The sequence below is a fragment of the Corvus moneduloides genome, chromosome 5 (assembly GCF_009650955.1).
Source record: "Corvus moneduloides isolate bCorMon1 chromosome 5, bCorMon1.pri, whole genome shotgun sequence".
Taxonomy (NCBI): Eukaryota; Metazoa; Chordata; class Aves; order Passeriformes; family Corvidae; genus Corvus; species Corvus moneduloides.
In genome coordinates, this window is record NC_045480.1 from 8,569,476 (window position 1) to 8,578,332 (window position 8,857).

The 8,857-nt window shown below is 44.2% G+C and overlaps 1 long non-coding RNA gene across 1 annotated transcript; it reads right to left on the reverse strand.

Annotated features, from left to right (window-relative positions):
- Positions 1-507: 507 nt before the first annotated feature.
- On the reverse strand, positions 508-5,723 carry LOC116443823. Its single transcript, XR_004240067.1, has 4 exons — positions 5,530-5,723; positions 2,820-2,953; positions 2,578-2,705; positions 508-713 (listed from the first exon to the last, which is right to left on the reverse strand). It is a non-coding gene; the product is annotated as an uncharacterized LOC116443823 (long non-coding RNA).
- Positions 5,724-8,857: the final 3,134 nt, after the last annotated feature.

Genomic DNA, 8,857 nt, shown 5'->3' on the forward strand with positions numbered 1-8,857 from the left:
AGCAGCAGGGACAGCTGAGTGCTAAAGAAAACAGCTGGCCTTCAGTGATAAGGGGTAGCTGTCACTTCATGGTGAAGTTTGAAAAAGTTTATATTTAGAAGTAGAAGGCGAGCCATCAGCAGCCACACCCTAAAACATGAACTGTTTGCAGTTTCTTTGCTGCCCGCACTTGGTGATTGGAATGGTAGTATTTGCAATTTTAAGTGTTACAGTGCCTTTTCTTTTCCAAAATCCATCCTGTGGCATGACTTGGCATGTGAGATCAGTGACATCAGAACTGCTGAGTGTCCCAAGCTGTGGGTGAGGGCAGAGATCTGAAGCTGATGATCAATAATTCAAGCAACTTCATTCACTATTTCCCACCATATGGCCTTAAGAAATAATTAGGCCTACTCTGCTTTTCAGATTTGGCTCATTGTATCTACTGCATGTTTCTTTCTTTTTTAAAATTCATATTACACCATATCCCTATGTCCAGAGATAAGCCCTTCATTGTGCCTTGGACTCCATCCCTCTGTTTTCTTGGGTGTTGCAAGGTTTAAGTAGTTAGCAAAGACTAACTCGTCTGCCCACATAGGAGGGGATCTTCACTCAGGGCTGGCACTGACAAGTTTCACCTCCCTGACCTCAGTATCTCTAATTCCATTTAATTTCTCATCTTACCTGTGATTCAGATCATGAACTTGGTTTCCTAGATGCAGAAATCAAAACACCTGAAAGTTTAACAGAAGGAGGTTTCAAAAGTAACTATTTTTGTCAGTGCCCAGGCCCAGTTTGAGGACACTCTGATTCTATCTACTCTGCCAAGTAAAGCAGTTCTCCACCCCTGATCTCAAATGGCAGGGGTCACTGCATCTGCTTGGCCCTGTATCTGGACTGATACTGGTGCACATGTGGCTTTTAGTCATCACTTTATTTTATGTGTGGTTTGCTTTTAGTTTGGGGTGGTTTCTCTAAGTTCAAAGTGCCTGAAGATGGGTAGCAGCCCATCAGAGAGTGACTTTCAGACCTTAAAGCTGTGGTTACATGACATGAAGGTATGTGGGGTGTTGAGGTTAATGAGTTGCTGCTGCAGTGTTGAGGGACTATGTCCTGTGAGGAGTCGTGTCTGCGCAATCTCACCCCAGGAGCTTTCTGGGTTGGTTCTTGACCTGTTAAACCCCTTGAGCTGCACCCCAGCATTGACTTGGAGAAGAGCTTGGTCCAAGGACCACAAAAACAAATAGTATGGATACTGTGGATTCCTATGGACCTGAGTGGCTTCCCATGCATTTGGTGGGCTCTCTATGCCCAGCTTGCTGCCTGGCCTTGACCAGTTGTTTGCAGCAGTGTTTGAATCACTGGCTTCCCCAAAGCAATTGAATTTTTCCTGATTTTGTTTGGGATTTAGCACAGGCTTATGTAATGGCTATGGTACACACATGCTTGAAAGCCAAATCTAAAAAGAAAAAGTACTTCAAACTGAATGCCAGTCCCTTGTAACGTTCTTTCTTGTTAATTGCTGTTATTATGAAAGACAACATTTGTATCTTAGCGTCTTTGAGAGTTTGGCTGCAGGGACCTCACATGCCCCTCTCCGCCAGCACTCCCCGACCAGCGAGATGTGCAGTGCCCTGATGCCAGGCCCTGCAGCCATTGCTGTGATCAGGCATGAAATTATTCTTAACTGATTGAAGTGAAGCATAGATTGAAAAGCTTGAGACACTGATTTACTCCATCATCCTGCTCTGCCTAAACCGTGCCTGGCAATTTTAAACAGCGTCATCCCAAAAATCCCCACTGACACTGCCACACTGAAAGTGCTTTACAGAAGGCAGTGGTATCGCTGCTTTCATTTTAAAAGACAAAAAAGAAATGAGACATGGGAAAAACAGCTGACCAGTACCACTCAGCAAAGGCAGGTGAAGGGTTGGGAGGATGGCTGGGCATCCCAGTGCCCAGTCTGGCATGTTTGGCATTATGATACACTGCAGAGTAAGGATTGTTATGTTATTTCAGATCTGAATCTCAGACGTGTCATGGCCTTATTACATTCCCTTGGTGTAGAAAAAGGCCTTGTATTGCATTAATCTTCCACAAGGGGCCTTGTGTACACTTGTATTGCATTAAGCTTCCACAAAATATATAGACTAGTGCAGTGCAAAGAGGCTTTGAAGAAATCATGGCTCAGACCCACTTTGTTAGAGTGCTTTTGAGGAGCATGGGCATCTGCCTGAGGTCACTGCTTGAATGACCTGGTAAATTAAACATTTCTCCTTTAGCTGATAGAATCAGGCTTTCTTGTTGGGTAACTTTGACACAAACACATCGTATAGAATTAAGAAAATTGTACCTCTCTGTGATCATCTTCTAAGCTGCCTTGATGCTTAGCACCCTGCTGCAGTCCAGGACAGACAGAGAAACAGAGCAAGGTGTGCGTATGTGCTACCAAATGGAGCTGAAACCAGCTTACCTTTAGCAAACAGAATGTCCACTTAAGGAGAGAGGCAACTGTGAGCTTTGTAATAAAATCAGGCAGTGGTAACACAATCTTAATTACATCTATCCTCTGAATGTAAAAAAATAACATTTTCTTACCCAAAGTACCTGCGTCCTGTGTATCGGTCAGTCATGTCTTATGAGTTTATAGGAAGAAGCTCCAATTAATTTGTATTTGTCATTGGTGTGAAAATCCATCCAGATACAGAAGAATGAGTTCATGCATCCTATGGAGACCAACCAAAGTAGTTAGCAGCCATCTAATTATACAAAATTCATTACAGAGGAGGAACCAAGAAGAAAAAGTTAGATTTACAAATTTAAGCATGGAGATTTCTCACCTGGGTGCTTGGACATGCAAAATGTACTGAGTTTTAATCTGGCGTGAATCGGCTGATGAAATGAGAAGGAAATTAGATCTGTGCCTGTGATGTCTTTCATAAACCCATTCTCCAGGAACCAAGTGCGTGCATACCTATATGGGAGAACAGGTTTTATCAGAGGACAGATATCTGTAACGTATTAATAGGCCTGCAGCAATTATGTATGCAAATTGTTGAGTTCTGTTCCCAGTAGGGAAAAAATAATACCTAATGTGGCTGATGCAAATCTGCTGCCAGCCATAGGATTCTATCATTTGTATCAGCTGTGATGGAACCAAGTGAATCTGTGATGGGAAGATTGCAGGCACATCCCATATTGTACAGTAATGATAATACTCTGCATTTCTATAGCGTGTCCAACTCACGCATTTTAGACTGCTTAGTCAAGATTTTCCAGTTTAGGCACTTAATAGATATTAATAATGAGGCAAATAAAATGCTGTTCAGCTGAATGATGGAGGAATCCGTATTGATCCTGAGCCTCATGCTGCTGGTAGAGTTGGGCCAGTATTGTCATGGTAGACATAAGAGAGCTTGTCCATCGATACACACGTTGAGAGGAGATCAAAACAGCCCAGGTGGTAAATAACCTGGACACTTGCCTGCAGGACCTAAAATTAGAGATCAGCACAAAGACTTGGCAGGTGAATACTCAGCAGATGCTGTCTTATCTCTCTATTTGCTTTGGAAGATTGGGGCTGACCCAAAACATGTTGAAATCAATTTGTATCTTCTCCTTTATTTCAATAGGCTATGCACCAGCCTCTAATCAGTTGTGGGCCTAATTAAATGATTTTTCTCATTGCCAGCTAATTACTCCTATGGAGAAATTGAAACTGAATGTTAGATGAGCACTTTGTAGGAACTGTGTCTGTAACGTATGGTTTAGAATAAAAAATTATGGGCTTGATTTCACGCTGTTTTACAGTCTCCTATTCCACCTAAAACAAGGACAATTTCCCTCTCTTTTATTGGTATAACTACGGAAATCGAGTGAAGAGTCAAGTGGAATGACTGTAACAAGCTCCTTCCTTATGCAACAAAAAAAAGCTACTGCAAGCAGGAAATTATCAGCTTTCAGCGTCCAAGAGAGGAAGAAGCACTGCATTTAAATTGCAACAAGGAGGCCGAATATCACCAAAATATTCTGTTGGGGAGGACAGTGGACACACGGGGCTCGGATACCTGGGGAGCCTTTGGCACCTCCAGCTTGGCTCCAGCCTCAGGCAGGGCAGCACCCAGAGACTTCCTGGGCCATGGTTGCCAGTGCCTGGTTGGAGTTTTGCCACAATTGGGGAAAAATGCAAGGTACAGGACACAGACAAATTCATTGCCATCACTTTGTGGTGACAGGCCATTTGCTGGTTTTGACACATGGCAAAGCAGGAAACGTGAAAAATGTGAAATCTGCAATTAATTGGATAATGGGAAATCAATCATGGTAATTGAGTATCTAAATGTTGTCAGACTCCAGCTGTAGCTGTGTGGTTAGGACCGACCTAGAGATTACTTGCTTCAGGAATCACAGGTGAAGGTTGCATAGGTCTGGCCAACTGATCCTATGTGCAGCTTCCCTGTAATAATTCCCAACTAAACCTTCAAGCTGAGCGTTGGGTTTATTGCATGAGGCACTGAGTCTCAGGAAAGGGAAGATCTTTGCTCAGCAATCCCAAAAACTTCTTTGGCTTCATGGAGGGGAAAAGGAATGGCCTCCACAAAGGCACAACTTGCTGAAAGCAACCTTGCATGCAAAGAAAGAAGCCACCTTTAAACTGCACTCTGTGTTTGTGGACCAAAATCTAAGACTGCTGTAGCATGTAGTGTATGATCCAGCCTTATGGGACCCATACAGCACTGTGTCTGCAAATGTGATATATGCAAAAGGCAAACATTCATATGAGCCAGCAGTGCCGTGGCAGCCAGGAGGGACATCTCTGTCCTGAGAGCATCCAGGCACAGCATTGCCAGCCAGGCAAGGGAGGGATTGTCCTGCTCTGCCCTGCACTGGGGCATCTTCACCTCAAGTCCAGGGACCAGTTTTAGGTGCCACAATGTAAGCAGGATATAAAGGCTACAAGAGAGTGCCCAAGGGAGGGCACCAAAGATGGTGAAGGCCCTTGAGGGAAGCTGTCGTGAGGAGCAGCTGAGGGCACATGGTCTGTTCAGCCTGGAGGAGGGGAGACCTTGTTGTAGTTATAACTTCCTCATGAGGGGAGGAGGAGGGGCAGACACTGATCCCTTCTCTGTGGGACAGTGGACAGGACCCGAGGGAATGGCCTGAAGTTGTTGTCAGGGAAGGTTTAGGTTGGATATTAGACCAAAGGTTCTTCCCCAGAGGGAGGTTGGGCACTGGAACAGGCTCCCCAGGAAGTGGTCACAGCACCAAGCCTGATAGAGTCAACAAGCATTTGGACAATGCTCTCAGGCCCATGGTTGTGATTCTTGGGGTGTCCTGTGCAGGGTCCAGGAGATGGACTTGGATGATCCTTGTGGGCCCCTTCTAACTCAGGATATTCTATGATTCATCACTCAGGTAGATGTTTACCCTTCAAGTGTCATGTAAGGTGCCACATCCTTTGTGTTGATTTTAGCATTGGGAGAAAATTTCAGTAACAAGGTACTAGTAAGATGGAAGAAACTGGAGGGCAGGATGTAGAATTCAACTTACTTGGTTTATTTGTTTTCTTTCCAGCTTTCCACAGGTCTGTTTTTTTGCCTCATACTTGGCTCTGTCTCTGATCCCTTCTTGTCCCTGTTTTTGTTCTCCCTTCCTTTGTTGCCGATGGTTTCACGCTGTTTCCATTCCTCTCCTTTTGTGTGACACAGATTCTCTGCCTGAGCCCCGTCCAAGGTGTTGGACTCCCTGCAGTTACAGCACAGAGTCTCAATACCAGGGACACGACTTCCTGCTTCACTGACAGTGTCTGCATTGTGTAAGTGAATGTGTGTCTTATGTCAGCCCACAGAGAAGTTGTTTCAGGGCATTACTTAATGGATTCTCCTTTTTCTACCTTCTCAGGACACTGGCAGCTCTTCACTTCTTCTTCATTGTTGCTGGTCTCTTGGTATCTACAGGAGACTACTCTAGATGATCTACACACAGCAAGAGACCTTTGCTTAATGTGAAGACCTTACAGTCAACACAGAGAAAACAGACAAAGGTATGAGAAAGTTGTCATGAATAAACCTTCCCTATGCAGAGGGAAATAGAAACACAGAAAAATCCCTAGATCTCATTACTAGAGAAATGAGGTATCTGTAGTAACTTGGATATCTTGCATCCAGTTCAGGACTTTCATCCTGCTGTTCACTGAGACCAGGGTAACACGAGGATGGCTTTTTACTTTTTTCTCTCTTTAAGATGTGCTAAGGATGGTGGAAGGTAGGAGCTGTACCAGACAACTGACACAGCAGTATTGGGACAGGGCATTTCACCACTCACTCCCTCACGTGGGAAAGTCTAACTCATACCAAGTCACTCTGTCACCTCTCTGTTTTTGAATTGAATGCTGAGGGTTGTTTAAAAGTGTTAAGTATATTGGCAGTTATCCCAGGGGGTGAGAAGATCACTAGTAGTATATTCTTCTATATTGAAAGATAGGTATAATATTCAGAATTGCACTGGTGAGACTTAAAGCTTTAACTTCTAATAGCCATCTGTCTGAAGTTTACAGATGCCCCTGATCTACAGCTACAAGGTATTGAAATTAACATCCAAATTCCTGTGAACTCAGAAAGTCCTTAAAGAGAGGTAACAATAGTACTGCTCAGTTCTGAAACACTGACACAAGCCACTCTATAGCTATGCATGAGCAAAGGCTGACACAACCACACAAAAGGTAACTATAAGTCTTTTTTGACATCAGGCAGAAAATCCTAATCTTAGGTCTCATTCTTCTGTTTACATCCTTGCCTTTGTTTCCCAAATTCAGATACATGCTTTACACTAGATAGGCAGTATGATGGCTTAATGAAAAAGGGGTCAGTACTATCACCTCAGTGTGACCTCTGTTTTCATTGTTTTCTACCTTTGACATCTAATCAACCACATTAAACTATCCAAAATGCACACATCTGGGCTCTTTGTAGAGTATGTTTGTTTTATTTTTTAAAGCTTTGCTTACCTGTGGAGTCTACTATTTATTGTATGATGCTTTTTGCCACTTAGGCACTATGCTTAATCAGATTTGTAAATTAATTCTCTCCTGGGGTTTCTCTTTGTGTGTTCAGAAAGCATAAAAAGTGTTCATGACACGCTTCAAAACACACACTGGTTACATTAGTCATCCTCTCAGCATAATAGTTTTATGGAGAACACTTCCAGTTAAAAAAAAAACCCGAAACAACACATTTCCTTTAATCCACCTTATTTCCCCCACTTTTGATCCTTAGAGTTATGCTACATGTTAGTAAACAGCTACACAACATGCAAAGGCTGTAATTGCCTTTTTTTTTTTTGCTAGAGGAAAAGAGCTACTGTTTATATCTTACAATATCTATTATTGCTTTTTATGACATATTTCACTGAAAACATTTTCATATGGGAACTTTGCCTTGTTCTGGAAGATGGAAAGCTGGTTGTGAAAATGAGCACTGCTGAATCACAACATGCCTTCCTCCTGCTCTCCCTGAGCTACTCCCCCAGCCCAGCAGTCCCAGCCCACATCAGGGCTGAGGCTGGATGGGAAAGCGCAGCTTGGATGGGGAGCACCAAACTCCCCATCAGTGCTGCCCATACCTTCATGGACAGACCATCCCTCACACACTGTGCCCCTTCCTTGTCAAGCTTTTGAAAGCACATCCTAGTGAACAAAACCCTTCTGTGGTGAATGTTGCAAAGTGGAAAAGAATTTACACAGCAAAAAATGTCACTAATGTTGGTGAGGAGGAAAGGGTGCTTGGCCAGCACTGCAGTGCCCCTTGGCAAGGAAGGAGGATGTCCATGGCAATTGCACTGCAGCCTGAGAGCTACAGTGACAACAAACTGCAGTGGATTGCCTTGGGGGAGGGGTACTTCCCAGAAGTCATTTTCACAGACAAGAAGTCCACATCCACAGACAAATGTGGCTGCAGTCCTCACTTTATGCCAGTGGACCCAACAGAAAATCTCTCCTCATACAGCACACTCACCCTTGTACTCTCTAGGAGCCTTATCTACAATCCCCACCCCAACCCACACACTCCCCCAATCTCTCAGCCCTTTGTGTTTCACAGGAAACAAGTAGATAAACCACAGCTTTCAATTTCCTAATTATGCAAAAAAGTAGAAACTCCTAAACTTTCAGAAGCTCAAAAATGCTGAAGTGGTTGGAAAAAACAGGCAAAGAGAAGACCTGAAACCAAATGGGGATTTCACACTGGGATGTCATAGACATTACAAATATGTGGGGTGGGCTCACAGCACAGTCACGTGTTTTTGCTGAAAGAGAACAGCAGTGGATGGTAGAGAGAGCCCCATCTTTGAGGAAGGACCCAGCAGGAGCAAAATCTTTTGTCTGGTGGAGCAATCCATGATTCTGGGAAAAGAAAATATTGTGCTGATTGCTGCAGAGAGGAACTTGCTCAGCTCAGTGGGGAGGAACCTGGCTCTAGCACTGCTCTCCAGTGGGACCCTGGGGATTTCTAGACATGTTTTTGGCCAGACCACTTCTTCTCTCCCAGCCTCCCTCTTTCCCTGGATCTGTGCCTGCCTCAGAGCTGTGGGATAACCAAGACTTCGTCCATTCTGCACCAGTGTGGGCACATGCAACTGCAATGAGTGCATGCAATGGAGCCCCAGCAAGAAGCCAGAGAGCAGCTATGCCTGTACTGTTGCTCCCCCATTTCCGAGTGCCACAGTCACTGCCTGTCCCATTGCCTTCACCGTGGCTGTCACATGTTTGTGTTCCTGGGACACCTGGAGAGGCTGAGCTCATCCCATCAGTGCAGCTGCTTGTTCCCCTTCTCCCTGGTTTCACATGTTCAGTCTCAAATCTTCTCCTTCCTGCTAGTTGGTT